A 20,687-nucleotide genomic window follows, 5' to 3' on the forward strand; every position below is an offset into this window, starting at 1 on the left:
GTATTTCACATTCTCACATTAATTTTTGGTGATATTGCTTTTTTTTAGCTAAAGCGAATGTGTGTCGAATTCCGTTGATTGTAGGATAAGTAATCAGAAAAATAATGAAGATAAACGTTAACTACTTAGTCGTTTGGCAATTCTGCTGTCCTAAAACATAATTTCGAACAAATAATTTTTGAGAGAGACGAAGTTCGACGGGTCAGCTAGTATATATAATAATATACGAAGTATAACAAATTCAACATGTCAGATAATTAGAAAAAATCGGTTCAATGGATAAAAAGTGACGTAGAAATGGACTACAAAATTCAAAACAGTACGGGTCTTATATTTTTCGTTGAGGGAAGATTGTACCAAATATTATGAATTTCCGAGAGATGATAAAACTTCTACTAATGGAATATGAATAAGTCGTTGAAGTAGAATGAAAATACTAAAGATTCTAAATGGTTTTTTGAAGGCACTCCAAAACTAGAAACAAATGGAACAGTTGTTTAACTTTATTTTCTATTTCAGCTACTTCAGCTAAGGTAAGCTTGTCAAGCAACCTTATTAGATTCGGCGAAGAAAGCAGTACTGCATCGTAGTCGTTTTTTTAGAGATTAAATGATAAAAGTTGACTTTGTGTGCGTGGATTGATAATGAAAAAATCCATGTTTAGTAGTTTATTCAGTTAAAAGTTATATATGTCAATAAAATTTGTTGACCTGCGAGTCGAATTACTTAGCACTATTTGCCTGCCACTTTAATAAAAGGAATTGAAAATATACTCATTGCTTATTGGACACAGAAGAAGAGGAGACTTTTTTTTAATTGGAGCTCATACATTTTCTAAACAACTGGAAAAAATTATTCTTTCCCAAGGAAAATATTTTGAATGAAAAAAAAATCCAACCAGTTTTCACAATAAAGACTCAAATTCTGAAGACAAATCCTGAAAACTCACTTATTGGCCCGACTGTTAGATTTGTTTAACTGTATCACGTGCACCTTTTTTAGATGTTAGTGCATTGATTCTTCAACCAAAACTTTGATTTCTTTTTCAGTTGGACGAAGTCTGTGTTAAATGACATACGAAAGGGAACTGACGTAGGCGTATCGTGAAACAGTTGGAAATCGACAGTTCGTTAGACTGTATTCCGTGTAGTAAAATCGTTCAACGATACCAAGACGACCCCGTGGCGAACTGGCAGCGGAACCAAAGCGTCCATTTGCCTGTCTGGTTCATCCAACAGACAACGAAGCGGGTCGCACTTCATGTCTTCAAGGTAAATAAGGGGTCTAACCGAGCCTATAAAAAGAATATCATGACCAAATCTCGCGCCAGGAAGTTGTGTCGCGAGTAGTTGGTGACGCTGAAATGCATGTAATGGACGACGAGACATACATTGAAGTGGACACAAAGCAAATCCTCGGCCTGAAGTTTATTATCAACAAGTCCCGCTTCGATGTTCGGGAGGAGTTTCGAAAAAAGAAAATCGAATAATTTGCTAAGAAGTACTTGGTCTGACAGATGCGGTAAACTCACCGAGCTGTTCATAACGACAGACAACATCAATAACCAAATATACAAAGACGAATTCCTTCAGAAACGCCAGTGCACTTTCTCCGGTGACACTCTGTTTTGGCCGGAACTGGCATTGTGCCGTTACACGAAACCGTTGATGAAATGTATGAGCCAACGGTATTGTATTCGTACCGTACCGAAGTTCAATCCGCCAAACTCGTCAGTTCTTCGTCAAATAGAAAAAAATCTCGGCGATTATGACGGCAAGGATTTGAAGAAAGAGTGGATTAGACTGTGTAAGAAACATGGCGTACAGATGGCGTGTTGTACAGAATTTGATGGGTAGTGTTAAGTCCAAGTCGTGGGTATTTACCCGGTAGAATAAAATAAACAAACTTTTGCTAAAACATTACTATATTTATTTAGGCATCCAAGTGCATCGCTGGTTACCTGCGATAACCAACTGATTACATGTCAGTTTCGTGAACAATTCCTTTACTACAGTAAACCCTACACCGAAACTGCAGAAACTAAAAATTTCAACCAAGTACAAGGATTAAAATTTAAACCCAGTACTCCTGTTCCAGAAACGCTTTTAACCTTTAAATCCACTAGCAACTGCAATGAATGTACATGTGCGAGAAATTTCGTATTTGAGTGTTGTGTCAAAGCTTTTCGAGTTGTTTATTTCAGATCACACTTTTTTTTCATGCCAAATGATCAATGACGATCAACCAACTTACCATTAGCAACACACGTTGTGCATGTTTTGAAACGATTACTATTTTGATCAAGGAACAATGTTGCTCTTTCGCCGACGACATGAATACTTTCAACCAGATACGGAGTTAAACTAATGGCCAACTTCTTCAGAAGCAATTGGATATGTTTTGTACATGGTGAAAGCTAAACATAGTCGGGTATGCAAATTTTCAAATCCGATCCGAACTCGATATTTTGTTCCCAGCCCGAACCCAACTTGTATCCGATCAAAATAAAAATATTTAATCTTACCCAATTCTAAACCCGAACCTGAACCGAGCCCGAGCTCATTTTTGCGTCGGGGTTCGAATACCCGTTTCTAAATGCAGTTTTTTTGTTTCATTTAATTGTGTTGGGTCACCTGATCTAGTTCAACTACTTTTTGTTCGATTCGCTCATCCCGCAAGATTCTCACATTCTGAACTCATTTACCTTCAAGATTCACACCTCGTATATCGTGGATGAAACATCACAATTTTTAGGGCTTGATTTTTCGGGAATCAAAAGCAAAGTCTTGGCATTTCATTCCTTTTGTGGAATTTTACCTTTCTGTTTCAACAGACTTCGCTGCCGATTCTTAGTGTACAGAATCATTGCATGGCTAGTACTACGATCCTACTGACACTATGAATCCTTCCAGGTTGGGGCTCGAACATAAGACAACTGGCTTGTGAGATCAGCGCCGTATGCATTGAACCGCCAACCCGGGACTTCGGGTATCAAGCCATCTCAAATAAATGGGAATTGTTCATATACATTCGATGAAGAAATCTATCGTTTTTTTGTGAGTAAACTTTGTTTGCACCAACCAAATGAACGAGAAATAATAAAATACCTAGCTAATAACTGCTGCTCAACATTCCATAGACGTGATTAGATGCCAGAGTATGTCAATTATCAGGAAAAATGACATTCTATTTAAATCCAACTCAAGTATTTGCGCTTCACAGATGATTAGCATTCGTTAGGTTGGTTGGACGAAAAAAACACTGACTCCAGACAGTCCAATTTGGGACATCAACTTTGATCCAGATTGAATTAAACTGTCTTCAATTTGAATATGAAAAGTTGCCCATTAAATAACCAACAGCCAATCAATTCGAGTCGTTCAAAGTTTCCCCGCCAGTGGAAAGATTTTACTGTCACCTTTGGAAGTAAACATAATTAAATTATTATAACAACAATCTGTCACCATAAATTTTAAATTTATCGAATTAGCCGGCGGCAGGGCGAGATAAAAAACGGTGCTGTCTTTCTGGCGAAGAATCCCTGCAGCATGGTATAAAAATGAAGAAAAAAATCATCACGAAGGAGGGTAGGTAATCGCTTCTAAAGGAAGCGTCGCAGTTCTCGTTGGTTTTTCTTCCAGTCGTTGCGATACTGATGAAGATGAAGACGTTGATAACTGCTCCACGAAGTGCTGGAAACAAGAACATCCATGCGAGACCCATGGCATTGGCCAAGAAAAGTTAAGCAGAAAAAAAGTTCAAATCACTTTTTATTGAATAAAAATTCCACCTTACCGCAAAGATACCAGTCCGCCCTTCCCGGTTACTGAAGAATAAATAAACCACGTGTACACACTGGGATGTTTCGCCTGTATTGTCGACCGGGAGCAACTATGCCATACTCCGACATTGCTCCTGTGGCCACACTTCATCATCACCATTGAAACAGATGAAGACAAATAACGACGAGGGTGCGGCAGATTGAGAGCTGTGTGAACATCCAGCCTGCCGAAGGGGGACGTAAAATCATACACCGTCGGAAGTGTGAGTCGTTGTCGTTCTTGTCTGAGTTTGAAGTGGATCAAAGGCTATGTGGGTTTACGGTACGGGAATGGCATTGTATTTTTGTAGTTGTCATACTGACAGGTTTTTTTTTGTAGATTTCCAACAAATTCGATTCTAACCATCACACAACCCAAGTAGCACGTTAGGTTACTGTCCCGTGTTTCCATACTGATTATGCAACTTATCAACTTAGTATATATTACTATTATCGCTTTGGGAACTATTGTGTTACTTTAAAAACGCAATTTTTAAATTCTTCCGGTGTTACGAATGTTAACTGTGTAATTCGTACTATATTATGACAAATCTCCTATGATCGACAATCAGTGATATAAGCTAGAGAGAAATCGAATATGTAACTTTATGAGTTCCGTTTGAATCTATATGTTTTTACGAACGTTCAAATAAACTTGGAAAATTAATTGTGAAACTCATACATATGTTCCATTGAAAATGCAGCTATAACAGCGAAAAAACAATGTCATGTAAGCAAATATTGAATTGATGTTTACAAAATCGAAACAAACAAAATTTCGAATGAATAAGTTTCACATTTGATTTACAAAACAACTGCTCATTTCTCGAACATGAATTATGAAAAACTGATAATTCTAAATATTGTTTTAATCGTTCGTATATTTGTGATGAATCGACAAGGAACTACATTCTTGAGATGAAACATATATTTATTCGCCTGAAATGTGCTGGAATTTCACAAACAAGCTATTTAAGCGGTGATAAATACCCACGGAATAAGCTCCGTTGAATATCTTTCAAAAGTGATGATAGTTCTGCTCATTATTTCAGCAAAGAGCAAACCATATACAAGTTTTTTGATTGAGTTTGTTTTCATTGCGTATGTTAAGCTATATTTCTGCTATTTTTATGATACTATTCTCATGTCTGTAAGTTTTTAGCTCATTTCAAACACACCCTGCACAATTTGTTTTTGATTTTCAACTTTTGAATTTATTATCATATTTTTAATGAAGATAACTGCACACACTGACCCAAAAATTTATGATTTTTTACCTTGCAATATTCATCATTTTTTACCTTGCAGAGAATGTCATTCGCTCACATAACACATGGATCAATAAGTCCCGAGACTAAATCAGAGATGGCGCTCGTAGTAAACCAGTAACTACGTCTTTCTAGAGTACTAACCTTTGCTTGAAACGGGTCAAAATTTTAAGCCGATCCGACCAGAAACAGCTGAGTTATCGAGGTTGGAGTAAAGTCGTTTTGTAGTTTGTTTAAAAAATGGAAAAACCGAGTTTCGTGTTTTGATAAAACATTGTTTTTTAATGGGTAAAAACACCGTGCAAGCGAAACAATGGATGGAAAAATGTTATCCGGACTCTTGTCCATCAAAAGCAACGATTTGTCGGTGGTTCGCCGAGTTTAAACGTGGTCGTACCGACACAAATGACGCGGAACGCTCTGGTAGACCTGTGGAAGCCGTTACACCGGAAAATGTGAGTGAAGTGACAAAAATTATAATGAAAGATCGTAAAGTGAAGCTCCGTGAGATTGCTGAGATGACACAGATATCATATGGAAGTGTATTTACTATCCTTCATGGAAAATTGAGCATGAAAAAGGTTTTTTCCAAGTGGATGCCGCGATTGCTGCAAAGCACCCTGCCACAAGTCGATGAAAACAATGGCGAAATTGAACGAATTGGGCTTTGATCTACTTCCCCACACCCCATACTCGCCAGATTTAGCCCCCAGTGACTACTGGTTCTTTGATGATCTTAAAAAAATGCTCCAGGGAAAAAGATTTGGCTCAAATGAAGAGGTCATCGCTGAAACTGAAGCTTATTTTGAAGCGAAAGATAATTTTTTTTATAAACATGGTATTGAAAAATTGGAAAATCGTTGAAACCATTGTATCACCCTAAAAGGTGATTATGTTGATGAATAAAAAAAATTTTGCAAAAAAAATGTTGTTTCCATTGTTAGTCTCGGGACTTATTGATCCATGTGTTATTTCACTTCCACAAAAGATTTATTTACTTTCTTTTAACATTATGATGTGAAAATCTTAGCAAAACTTCTATAACTGCTAGTGCAACATGAGCAAGTTGGTGGTTTGCTGCACAATTGTTTTTGATATACTTAAAGTTGTGTTACAATGATATTTTTTGTAGTAAAACTTAAAAGTGATAAGTTGCACAAACGATTTTAATATGTTTAAAAATCTTTCTGGAAATATCTAACATAAAGAACAGTTCTAAAAACATTGCAGAACATCTTGAAGTTTCGATAAGTTACATTTGTCTGTGTGTATGTGACAAATAATGTCACTCAATTTTCTCAGAGATGGCTGAACCGGTTCTCACAAACTCAGATTAAAATGGAAGGTCTAATGGCCCCATAGCACAGTGGTTTGAATCGACAAAAACGTGAACTTGATTCTCTAGCTGTTAAACCGTTGATCCGATATACATAGTTCTTTTTGAGAACTCATTCTCAAACATATACCTCGTGATTTCATCACAATAAAAAATGTGCAAAGCCTACTACGGTAAAAGTTCATTTCAACAACTTGTTTCCCTTAAGAGATAGAAAAACGATGTCTTCTACAAAGTTTTAGAACTTCTAACGAGAAAAAACTTTGCCGAAAAAGCTAATGGACTAATGCAAAAAGTTATTATTATATATGAAGCATTTTCTTTTGAAAATTATTTTAATTTTTAAAGTATATTGAAAAATGAAGCACAGTGAAGTAACTTTCTATTAAATTTCCTGCTCCAAATATGCACTGTTGGTGTTGGTGAGAGCAGCACTGCATATTATTTTTAAGAACACAAAAGAGTTGGTTGATAATACAAATGCTGGAGCATTTGGTCGATGATAATATTACAATAAAATGCTTGAGTGGTTCAACGTTACATACAGGCGTACACGGTAAAGTATCAAATCAAATTATGTAAATTATGAGTCTAGACATTAACGAAAAAATGTCTGAACTCGAGTATAAAAACGTGCACAGACTAAGAATAAAGAATGACAATTAACAAAACCAAGTTTGTTTGGTTTTAGGGAATTTGTAACTAATCTGTTGCCTTACTTCAAATCTATTACATTTTCTACTAGAGTCGGTAATATCTCGCGATTTTTTTGTGATAACGGTCAATAAGACATCTATCAACATTCACTTTGAAGATGAATTCCGAAAAACTCGGTACTCGCTGAGAGTTAGTCACAATAGTAAGCTATAGTGAAAAGTCTTCTCTTTCGTCTGGTGTTAAAACGATGGCTCTATTTTGTATACCTGGGCTGCACTTTCTTGCAAAAGTTTTTGCCTTAAGGTAACTCGGTCGATATCACAAATAACGCGTGATATGAAGATAAACAATTTTATTAATGTACGTATTTCCTAAGAAAATGGTCAAAAACGCACTCTATACTTTGTTGTCTCATTCACACAATTTAAAAAGGCCACCCTACACACTTCGTAACTTTATATTACTTGATTTAAGCTTTCCAAAAAGTATATGTATGTGCATTTTGGTCTGCGACCCTGCTTCCTATTAGTAGTTAAAGTTAGTGTATATAAAAGTTTAAATGTTAAATAACTTTTTAGGAAACAGGCCAAACCGTGCACAGCATTAAAAAATGTGTAATTTAACGTTTTTAGTAATTGTCTCGAACATAGTAGACACTAAAAATAATTGCGAAAAAAGTTATGTACAAAAAATTTATTTTAAGTGGTTTCAATCGAAAATGCTTCATATAGGGCAACGGCTCCCTATTTCATCTGAGCTCCTATTTCCATCTCATCCCTTCACCTCATAACTTTGAACATGAATAATATTTTACAACCTACCGGAAGCAAACTGTGAAATGTTTTAAAATGATTTGAAAAGCTATTGTCACACTTTCCTATTGAAAGAAATGGTTTTAAATTCTTCGGTGATCGTTTTTTTCATATAAAATAAACTCACTTTTCAATTTAGGACACATTTTCGTCTCAAGATTTACAGTTCGTCATGTTTCTGAATATCTACTAATCGATTAGTCTCAAAACATGATCACTATTTCGCAAAATTACACTACCATTGAATGCTGAATGGCTTCATAATTAGTAATGTTCACTTGCCACTTGTTTAATTAACGATTTAAAATTTCAAAAATTACCCGACAAACAATAAAAGTCTTTAAAAATATGAGATGAAAGTTTTTCACTTAGTTCACTTGATTGCGCTTTGTTTTCATCTCATTTGGTTTCGCAAAGTTGCCAAATTATCTCATGTTGTTACAAAAAATAAATTGTTTTTCTTCTTCAAATTATTATCAAGAAGTATGTTTTTGGTATTCTTGACATTAGTTTAATTATATTATTGATATTAATATTGAAATAAATTTGTTTTGGCTTCAAATATTACCACAAAGAGCGTGTTAAATACTAATGAAATAACCATTGTGGCAAATCTAGTAGCACTGGTTTCATTCCGCTATACGCCAACATAACGCTGTGAAGTGTGTGTGTGTGTTTCATCGGCTGTGCACAGAGATGCCAGTTATTTTCATAGAAAATATGTATTCCGTTGCATAGAAAGTCTATATCTGTTCTATCTGTTTTCACTAATAAAATGATGTTAAAAGATAGTTCTTTAGATCTCCGTAAGTCATTGCCCCATTAATTAGATAATTCAACGAGTAAATTTTTTTACCAATAATAATAATGTGGAAAAATCCTGGTGGGTACGGTTGTATCGTTTGAGTTGTATATCTGGCAGCGGTAAGGCAGTCGGTCACCAGAATGTCTGCAAGCCATATTTTTCCAGCTGGCAACGTTTAGTCAGCCATCTGGCAGCCATGCGAATACGGGTGAGAGTGTAATAGTGGAATATTTTGTTTTGATTGCTGTCGCCATTGCTAATTTATAGGATGAATAAAAGATCAACGATAGGATGGATAAAAATCCATTGAGATGAAATTAGGAGCAGAGTACTGAAAACATCATTAGTGTTTTTAGCTGTTTTATAAATATTAGTTAAATTTTAAAGAAATGTGAATCAATTTTCAACGTGGAGCAAGGCGAATGAAGCAGTAATATGAAATAGTTACAGTGATTTTAGTGGCTAAATCGGGGTTTGAAGGCGACGTCCTTACAAATGAGATGAAATAGGGAGCCCTTACCCTATCCGAAACTATATGCGTTAGACCTTTATCTTCTTCGGCAAAGTTTTTTCTCGTTAGAATTTCTAAAACTTTGTAGAAGACATTGGTTTTCTATCTCTTAAGGGAAAAAAGCTGTTGAAATGAACTTTTATCGCAGTAGGCTTTGCGCATTATCACAAACGAATTTCCAGACATGACAGTCACGATCTTGTTTTGGCGCACATCTACGATCCTCCGTGAAACTGGCACCAATGGTGATAAATTGGTTGCACTGCTGAGTTCCCATCATACATAATGCAAATGTCAAACCGTGAGAACTCTTTCGATTCGGTAGCTCATTTGTATATATTGAGATTTTATGGCATACTTTGGTTGAAATGATAACAATGCAATTAATCTCGCGCTCCACCAAGCGGTGAGTGCGGTCATTTCAGAAGGTACCGGGAACGAACCACACATTTCAAAATATTTATAAGCACGTACATGTCTTTATTATTTATCTTTGATGCAATCACGAGGTATATTTTTGTGAATGAGTTCTCCAAAAGAACTAAGGAGTGTATCGAAAAGTAGTTAGCAACATTGATTGTTGAATAAAAAAGCGAAAAAAAAACATATTTTGACATCTGTTTTCGATATATTGTAAAAAAAATTACATTTTTATGAATTTCACTGATTATATTGAAGAAAACCCTAGTTTTGCGAAACGCTCGCACTTTGGACTCGACATTCTTCATTTAATTCTGCACAGTTACTTTTGTGACTTTCTTGGTGGCAGCTGTCCAGTTTTTTTTAACTCCTGCATGTTTTGGGACACTGTACCTTCCTTCCGAAAGTGCCGCTTGACAATTGCCCAATACCTTTCAATTGGCCGGAGATCCGGGCACTTCGGTGGGTTGATGTCCTTTTCCACGAATTGCACATTATTTTTTGACAACCACTGTAGAACAGAGTTGGCGTAGTGGGCTGAAGCCAAATCCACCCAGAAGAGAGGAGGAGTCTTATGCTTTTTGTGCAGTGGCAGCGTTCTCTTCTTCATACATTCTTCCTCGTACACCTTGGCGTTAATTGTGCCCTTCGTGAAGAAAATCTACGACCGCAAACCACAGGTACAAATTGCTTGCCAGACCAACACCTTCTGCCCAAACTTTTCCATCGCCACCGTGGTGTCAGTGTCGTCCAGGTCCTGGAACACCAATTTCGTATAATATTGCGGTCCGGGCAGCGCTCGAGAGTCTTCCTTGGCGTAGGTTTCGTCGTCGATCAGGATGCATCCGTCTTTATTCTGTAGAATCCGGTTATACAGTTTTCGCGCTCTTGTTTTGGCCAGAACATGCCGTACCAGGGACTTTTTCGGCACCTTCTGTTTCTCGTACGTTTTCAGAGAATTCCGAACTTTGATCCGTTGAATCATCCCGATGCTGATGTTGAACTGCTTGGCCAAATCCCGCGTCGACGCCGATGGGTTTTTCCTGATGTACTCAACCACTTTTAAGTCCCGGCCGGGCTGGCTGAGACCCGTTTTCCTACCGGATCGGGGCAAATCCTTCATGGAAAGGGTCTTACCGAACTTCTCGATAACATTTTTGACACTGGTGTGATGCACTTTCACCCGTTTTGCAATTTCGTTGTACGTGACACCACTTTCTGAGCACCAAGTGTGCAGAATTTTCTTTCGCGTTTCCGGATTAATTCGACTCATCATTGAAACGATAAACCGTACCGAAACCAATCGATTGCGCAGCTGTTATTGACATGTAACATGTAACATGTCACTGCAAAACACGCTGCAAAAATTAAGCCATTTCAGAGTAATAACTGTTTGAATGTTGCTAACTACTTATCGATACACTCCTTATGTATATCGAATCAACGGTTTAACAGCTAGAGAATTAAGTAAACGTTTTTGTCGATTCAAACCACTGTGCATAGGCTGCTATCGAATTTTATCCCGATCCGACTTTCGGTTCCGGAATTTCAGAGCGATATGCACCAAAAAATGGAAAAAATAATCACTCACTTTTCTCAGATTTGGCTGAACCAAAGTGAAATCGGTGCATGAAACTATCGTGTGTACATCGTAGATAGCGAAATAGATACAAAAAAAAGTCTCGAATCAGTATCGTGTGGCAAAAGTAGATGGCTAGAGATAGACTCGGATCATTGTATATGTTTCTGTTGAATTTGTTTTCGTTGATTCGTAAGTGAATACCGTGGTGGCTAAGTACAGCGAAGCATGCTTAGTTTCGTCTAGTCAATTGGACTTTCTCTTCATGTGTTTTCATATGCAGTGTAGTTTAATTGGTAAAACAATACTTAGGAATTCGCTACGGGTTCGACTCCCGTCTCTGCGGTAACATTTTCGCGGTTTTCATTACATCATTGTGTTCATATGTCAATTTTCCAATCTGTTTTCCCCGTTAGATACTGATCATATTATTCAAAGTGAAAATTTTTCTTCTTGAGTATTTTTTCACAAGCGAGTGAAACGAGGAGCAAGTTTTTTTAACTTTAAATATATAACTGATAAATTCATCTAGTTGACAGATCATGTTAGTTGGTGGATATATGTAAACCTATTTTTGAACTACTAGTCTCTGATTCCAAATGCACCGATAATAATTCAATTTCTCAGCAAGAGTTCAACCCATTTTCGCAAATTTTAAATCAAATTAAAGCTTTCATTATCATTATGTCATGCATTATACTCTGCAATTTCATCCAGATCCGACTTTGCGGCGATTAGTGTCAACTAATCGCCTTTCTAACTAACTTTCAAACCGTCGTATAAAATGACAATGCAAAACAGTTACGCATCAGTACGTGCTGATACGAAAAAAAACACCACACCTTTACGGACGAAACAAACAGCGTGCTTTGTTCAATTTCGTATAGAAATGGAGAACGAACGAAAAAAAAACGAAAAATTACATTTCAAAATACTACAGAATTCATCGGCTGTGATTATTTTGATAATTATAACAAATAGGCAGGTGGGTAATGTCAGAGATATAACTGGACGACGTGAATACGAATAAAACTGAAATGCTTTTTCAGAATACAGAATATTGATAATTCCACGTACTAATTGATTTATACCGTTTTCGTTTATTGATCAGAGTAGCCCGAGAGCTGACCCAGAGTCGCCCAAACAACTTTTGAGATGTTTGTTTTAGCAACCTGGGGTCGCTCTAGATCAGACTCCAATCGCGTAGTTTCGCTCTAAAAATTTTCTCGGGTCGCACTACGCATCCTTGCGAGTTTGTTTATTTTTTCTTTTTTTACGAGTTGTTGTTTAGGCGCGTACCATGTGTTCGTTTTACTCAGAGTCAGAGTCACCCGTGTCTAGGTTCAATAACGAAAACGGTATTATTGTGTGAATTCAAAATTTCAATGCTTCAGTTCTATAATTGTAACGGTGCAAATATAAGGCGGAACACACGATAGCAAAAAATCAAGCAGTTTTAAAATCTTTCGATAACTAATTTAGTGTGACGAGTTTTCAAATTTCTGTAAATTGCTTAAATCAGGGTATTTACACAATTCTTTTCCCCAATTTACTCATTGCGAATCGTGTGAACAAATGACTTTACAACAAACGACCCAGCGATGATACAACTCGAGTGACTTCCCCCATTATTATCAACATCTTCGGTGGAACATTCTGTCGAATGGTTGGGAAGGAAAGCACCCTCGAAAGTGACATATAACAAAACTCGACCAAGTGCGAGAAGATAGATTGGCGATGAAAAGTGATGCTAAAGAATGTCAAAACCGTTAACAACTTTGTGGCATTCAGTTTGTCAACTGCGTCTTTTCACGTCCGTCGCCCACTGATTTCCAACTCGAGTATCATCCACTCGTGCAACGATGTGGAGGCGGGCTGCTGGATGGAGCTAGCATTTCCAGGACTCTTTTGTGCCACTTTCTTCACGCAGTCTGTTCTATTTCAAGTACCGTAAAAGTATCGGAAACAATCAATAAAAGCTCTCGTTTCGATATGAGGTATCACCGCAGTATTAATCAAAGTAGGCCTCCTACCCCTTGTCGTTCTGATGGGGTATTCAAAACGGTTTCTTTCATCACCATCGTTCGGGTTTCCGTTGATTGGACGCAGCAACTTTAAGCCATTATGGGGAACGGTGTTCCAGTAAGTGGAAAATATGTTGCACTCCAGTCAACAACCGGCACCGCGGTAGGCATCTAATCCTCATTTCTTTTATGTAACGGGAAAATTAAATTTTCACAAAGCCACAATATTGAATGTCATTACGCGACGCTCGGATCGACGGGAATCATGACGAGAAGATGCCTTATTCTTAAATTAAAAAATATATCGCAATGAGTGGCGTGGGTTTCGTGAGACTGACTGTGATACAAACTTATCACGTTTCTATTAATATTTGAGCAGGTAATAATATAGGGCTGATACTGATAGAGAGTGAAAGGATCAACGAAGAACAGGTATTGAGCGTGCCTCTCAACACTACAACATAGGTGTGAAGTATTTTCATTTGTTATTACTGTGCCTTTATGATTTTTTATTGATATCATCCGGTTAACCCCAAGACCTACAAAGTGAAGCTGAAATATCTATAAATGCGTTATAATGGACATATCGAACATATTTCTATTTATGGAAGATGACAACGTATAAAAACAGCATTGAACTACAAAGATAACCATCACTTGAGCAGAAAAAGAGTGTTGAAAGGAAAGCGCAGACAGCAATCCTCTTGAGCTATCATCGCATAAAAATACAATATAAATTTTTCCTTTCAATGAACCCAATTTTTATGATATTATCTGGTGTTCTTTAGTTTTCTCCCTTTTCGTGCATTGCGGTAGTGGCCGGCGGTCCTGCCCGTTGACTGGGTTTACTCTGTGATTTCCTATATTTTCCCCCTTTCCGAAAACTTCCGCACGGTCTTATGTACGACAGATAGAAGGACAGACGGATGGACCAAATGGCATTGCCGTAATAAGCATCCTGATGATGCTGCCCAATTGTCCGAGCCGTCCTCGAGTAGCAATATTCCTTCCGTTTCGATGTTCTAGTCACGGTTGGTGCAAGGATCGGGAAAAATGTGGAAAATGACACAACGTAAAAGAAGTAGAGCTCCATAACGACTAGTACTACCGGGTGCGCCACCATCGGCACCATGAACAAGGAATCAATTGAATCTAATATAAATGTTTGTGTGGCCACTCTCTCAGGAGAACGATCTCCGGAACCTAGTGGAGGAAAACCATAAAAAGCAGGATGGAAAAAACGGAAATCAGATACTTGACTTATCCTGCTATGGTATCAGGGTATTTGCAGAGGAAATGAGGATAAATAATTGTGTACACTTTGTTATTATTAGAGCAATTTGATTTTACACTTGTGGGATCGGATACGTGAAACTGACCTGCTCGTTGCGGAACCGAGATGGATCGATTGCTAGGCGGACTTATCTAAAGTTAGTCAATTTTTTTCATTTCTGAAATTGGAAAGAAATTGCACAAATTTTGGGTCAAATATAAATTATATAAACTATAGTGAAACGTATAGAATTGAAAAGTAATTTTATGTTGAATTTGCTACTCCAAATATGTGCATGAAAAAAGATGTAAATTCACAAAATACTTTTATTGAAAATGATCAACTAATAGAATAGGGGCTATGCTTAAAATATATCATACAAATTGGATATGTAGTATAGAGATTATAGAAAAAACAATTTTTCAGTGATCCGACTTCCGGTTCCGGAATTACAATTCAAACTGTCATACAAAATGATGCAAAACCGGTACGCATCGGTACGTGCTGGCGCGGAAGAAGAAAACACCACCGTCTAGCACACAACGTGCTTTGCTAAATTTAATATAGCGTGCATGGTCGCCCCATTAGGTCTATATTAAATTGAAAAGGTTATGGTCAGGCGCGTACCCAGAAAAAAATTTCGAGGGGTGTTTCAGAACATGTTGATCAATTTCCATACAAATGGATATTTTTATATAATTATTTGAAATTTTTTTATTGTGGAGTCGTTTGTTGAAAATTATTCATTTTATTTTTTACTTATTTGAAAAAAAGAGTTTACATAATATCATACTTTTTTGAGTTTCGGAGGGGGTTTGAACCCCTAAAACACCCCCCTGTAGACGCGCCTGGTTATGGTAGTTTGTACCATTTAACCAAGAGTTCGAACCTAGACATGAAAGGATTCTTAGTGTCAGTTGGATCGTAATGAGTGTATCGAAAATAAGCTATCCACATACATTTGTGTTGTACGCATGTATCTGTGATGGGTTTTTATGCACAGATCACAGCATGCTGTGCGTTTGGCTGTCAGCTTTCGTTTGTTTACTTGTTTGTTCGGTTGAAATTCTGCGTTTTCAAAATGTCGCGTATTGTCGAGACGGTTTGGAATTCATCATGCCAGAGTTAAAACCATCATTAATAAGTTTAGGGAACACTATTCTTTGGATGAGCTACCAGGAAGAGCCCGAAAACCCGGTTATTCCAACCCGAAACTGGACCAGAATGTGGTATCTCTAATCATGAAGAACAAATCAATGTCAATAAGTGATTTGGCCAAAATAAAATCAAGAACGAGTGTCGAAATGATTTAGCGTATCAAGAGGCGAAATCACCTAAAGACCTACAAGAAACAGAAAATCTCGAAACAAAGTGTAGAACAGGAGAAGCGAGCAGCAACAAGGGCCCGGAAATTGCATTCGCGTCTTTCGCAGTGTCCGGATGCATGCGCTTTGATGGACGATGAGACTTATGTAAAGGAGAACTCAAAAACCCTTCCAGGTCCACAATACTCTACTGCCGTTGTTGGGGAGGATGTGAGCGATGAGGACAGGTCGATTCAAGTAGAGAAGTTCGGTCGAAAGGTACTGGTATGGCAACCAATATGTTCCTGTGGTTTGAAGTCAACCAGTTTTTGCACTACCTGAACAATAAATGCAGAAATCTATCGATCTGAGTGTCTCCAGAAGAGATAACTGCCTTTATATAAAAACATAGTACACCTCCACTGTTTTGGCCGGATTAAGCGTCGGCTCACTATGCCAAAACCACTCTCAATTGGCTTGCGGAAAAGGGTATAAATTTCGTTGAGAAAAATATCAATCCATCAAATTGCCCTCAGCTTCGACCCATCGAACGTTACTGGGCAATCGTGAAGAGGGACTTCAAGAAGACTGGTAAGGCAGGAGTTAAAAAAAATTGGGCTCAAGCGTCCTAAAAATGCGATGCAACACTTGTCCGGAACTTGATGAAGAGCGTTCGATCAAAAGTTCGAAAATTCGTGAAGGTATAATTTAAATTTCATCCGGTTTCCATTATGCTCAAGTTTAATCTCGTACAATAAAGGATCAATTTTTAGTTTGAATAAAATATCGTTTTTTTATTATAATTTGAAAGATAAATTTGTGGATAGCTTATTTTCGATACACTCCTTAATAGTGAACCCACTTCGTTTTCTAATGGATGGCCTAACTGATCAGAGAACTGTTTCATTCCCTATGTTATACTACACAGCAAAAAATAATTAAATTTACCGATGACGTAAATCCGCATATGACTCAAATCATAAGAACGTAATTCGTAAACTGACTGAATTTTATAAGAATGATTTACATATGTGTCGAGCATACACTATTTTTAAAGCAGACGAGTAAATCTACATGCTTTCACACTTAAAAATATGTCAGAATGCATTAAATATGTGTTAAATCTATTGTAAAAATGAGTCATTTTTGACGCTCGTATATGTCGGTCTTAGAAGAGGTAAATTTACACGATATTTCCTAGGTGTGTAGTTAATGCACAAATATCGTCGATCGTTAGTTACTTCTGTTTCGCACCTCTCAGGCAGTTTTCGAATTCTATCTTGAAAATATGTCTCGTCTTTTGAGATGATCCAAGTTTGATTTTTGGGGAAGAAGTAAACCGACTACCTACTGTATCGTGCTGCATCCGTCGGAACAACCAGTAATCAGAAGGAGCAAAGTCAGGAGAATACGGCGGGTGCGTTCTCATTTAAGCGTTTCCAAATATTTTTCACGACTTTTGCTATATCAGGCCGAGCGTTGTCATGCACGAGAATAACTTTATCATGTCTTCACTTGTATTCCGGGCGTTCTTCTCGTAATACACGACTCAAATGCATAAATTCCAGCCTATAGCGATCGCCCGTTATAGTGTCGCAGTGCACAACACCCTTTTGGTCCCACTCGATACACAACATGACCTTCGAACCATGAATATTCGACTTTGATGTTGATCTTGAGATCGATGGCAGCAATTGACCGGGCATAGCGTAATATTTTTCCTTCTTGGCGTTATCACAGAATATCTATTTCTCATCCCCAGTAACAACTCGATGTAAAAACCCTTTCTTGGTTACCTCTGAATCAGCTGCTTGCAAGTGAGAAATCGCCTTTCAATGTCTCTCGGTTTCAGTTCATAAGGCTTGTAACGGCACCTGCCTAGCTTTAACACAGTGAAAAACAAAATTAAAAAAAAATCATAGCAATATGAACTGAATATTAATGACAGATGTCGAACCTAATATAATTTAACCAATCCAAAGCTAACTATAGAGCATTTGTAACGTACACCGCAAAAAAATGAATTTAGCAAGCGTATGATTTACATGTTCCTGCACTTAAGAATCTGTCGGAATACGTTAAATATGTGTTAGATCAACTGTAAAATTGCCGCTAAAATAGATCTAAGAAAACGTAAATTTGCATGATTTTTTCTAGGTGTGTTGTTTCCAATTTCCTATTTCATTTTCCGATTGTCTATTGTTGTACAAGCCTAGAAGCGATGTTCTTGTACATTAAGTACACATTCTTTCCTACTATTAAATATAGGCGTGTATATATTATAGCAAATAAAAAATGGTCAAACTATTAATCGAATTATCTTGCTTACCAGATAGGATCATATCTGTACAGTATTTTTCAGCGCAATTAGTCACGCACATTAATTGCACAATTTACAGCTCAACATCTTTAAAATTACTGCTTTTAATTTTCTCATTTACATAAAGTTAAATCGTTTTATGAACTGCCACTCAAAATAGACCTCGGTCGTAACAAGCAAGTATTGGCCTTCCAGTGGACCATATTAATAAAGCGAAATCGTTTGCGCTCTGGTAAGCTATGGCAACTTTGGTCGTAAAGTGAAATGATGGTTATGTCTTCATGATAGAGACTGATGATGCGATAAAAAATACACCAACTGAATACACTGGGACCGATTGAGTACCCGAAAGCTGGTAAGAAAGGCCGCCGATAAGAAGCTTGTATACAACAGCTATCGAGCATCGTCAAGGAGATAAAACGATTCCTTGGTCCTGTAGCCAGCACTTTTTTCGTCCATTCGTCGGAGACAACCAGGAGCAGGTTTTCAACTTGTTCTCCCACGACTGGAATTGAGCTAAGGTTAGAGTGTTCACGGGGAAAACAAAATATAAAAATTCAGAACCAAAGCCCAAGAGTGGGACGGCGAAAAGTGAAAAGAAAAACGTCATCAGTTCAAGAAAGTGCTAAAGTAATAAAACAGAAATTTTGTTGTTTGCTATTTGATATACTACTTTTTCTTAGTAGGAAGATAAAGTTGCTCGTTGAAGAAAGAAACAGAGATGGGTACATGTGGACAATAAAATATATATATATATATATTGAATTGTAAAATGAGCATGGGGTTGTGAAGCGTTTTTATTTTTCATAAAAACCATTTACGACTTTTTCAATTCATTACTTTTGAAATATATCAACGAATCAACTTTGGCAATGTAGGAAGCGGAGAGACAGTACAGCTCTTTGTATAGAACGTTTTGTGTAAGATTTTCCGAATACAATTAAATGTATTCGTCAGAGTTTTTGGTTTATCATCAATTAGTCTTTGGAACAAAAACAGCCTCTATTTTCAAACAAACATTTGTCTTTTCAAAGCAATCGTATTTGAAATTAATGCAGTATTGTGGATAAGATGAAACACCTAAATTTAGCTCTTCAATTTCGTCAAAGTCTGAACAGACAATCTTAATTCTTTTCCAATTTTAGAGAACTCATTTTAAAATTGCAACAATCTTATTTAGTAATTCTGGCTATGGCACAAGACGGGTTTTAAACGTTTCCAATAAATTCCAGAATAATTTCACTAGTTAGCATGAATTATGTGATGATATGATAATATGAATATCTGACCAATATGCTATAAATTCTACTACTGAAGATCTGTATAATTCTCGTTTCCGTAGTATTAGCACGTAATGATTTGAAAAGCAAGTTATGTTGCGTTTAAACTCATCGTAGATAGCACAACATAAGATTGTTGGAGCAAAATGACGACATCCGCCATAGCAACGCGGTAACAGTGAATTTTCGAAAGGTAATTTTCAAATAATAGCAAATTATATTTAATTTTCAAGAATCAGATGTTTTATAATAGTTATGTAATGTTTAATAAATAACACATGCATGCCCTCGGCATCTTAGAGCTAAAGCAGTTAAATATACTAGCTGATTTACCCGGCGTTCCTCGGAAATGTTTCGCGAAGGCAAGGCCGAAAAAATTGTAGAAATTGTCCTCCCAATTGATACTCTGATTGTAATGAAACACAACTTAGACGACAACCCGATTGAACAATACTCCGTTCATGTTCAGATTGCGAATGATCAGTGTCACATCTCAGATCTCACAATAATCATAATTTCTATGGTATTCTCGACAAATTGGGTCAGTTTTAAATTTGAACCCTTTTGTTAGAAACATTTAAAACATCTTTCTGTCTATACATACCTTATTAGTAATCTCCGACTTTCATATGCATATATGCTTGTAACGTACTTGAATTATTATGTATATGTGCTTGTAACGTACTTCCGTACTACCTCGTCACATTCGATCTTCAATACCTTTGGCTTCCATTGCTATAAATACTTGCTACTCCCTCCTCTTTATAACAATTTGTACGACATTATTGTTTCCACGTAATTGCTCAAAGTTTTCCATCTGATAATGATTATTTTATAAAGAAAGTCTGTTTAACATCATAACCCCCCCCCCCCCCCCCCGGCTTTAACAACAGTTTTTTCAATTTACATAAAAAAATGTACATTTATTGTATGATTTCGTCAATTCAGATCAATATTGAGAATACTTATTCCCCCTCCCTCTTGTGAATATTTTTGTGAACCTCACTTAGTTGCTAGAAATATGTTGTACTCGTACAGAAGTACCAATTTTTCGTAAAATCCTATCAATTTTCCCTTTCACTTTCCATGTTTGGAGCATTTGCTACACTTCCTCACCCTCAATATAGCATTAAAATCTATTTTGATTCAACATCCTTTTTGTCAGTTAACTTACTACCAATCTTCTCCATGATTACAATGAATAGTGTAGAAAGTATCTGTGCTTTTAAAAAAATATCGATTCCCACTTTTGGTACATGTGCCCAACTTGGTGGCGAT

The 20,687-nt window shown here is 36.9% G+C and overlaps 1 protein-coding gene across 5 annotated transcripts in view; it reads right to left on the bottom strand.

Moving 5' to 3' along the window:
• The window catches only part of LOC131440515 (forkhead box protein O), a 208,514-nt gene that overhangs the window by 13,525 nt on the left and 174,302 nt on the right, over positions 1–20,687 (bottom strand). The window contains exon 11 of one of the 5 annotated variants that reach the window (XR_009231397.1): positions 14,612–14,683. The exons of the other annotated variants lie outside the window; for them this stretch is intronic. The gene's annotated coding sequence lies outside the window, so the exon portion shown is untranslated. The remainder of the gene's footprint in view (positions 1–14,611; positions 14,684–20,687) is intronic. 5 annotated transcript variants of the gene reach the window in all.

The sequence above is a fragment of the Malaya genurostris genome, chromosome 1, assembly GCF_030247185.1.
Source record: "Malaya genurostris strain Urasoe2022 chromosome 1, Malgen_1.1, whole genome shotgun sequence".
Taxonomy (NCBI): domain Eukaryota; kingdom Metazoa; phylum Arthropoda; class Insecta; order Diptera; family Culicidae; genus Malaya; species Malaya genurostris.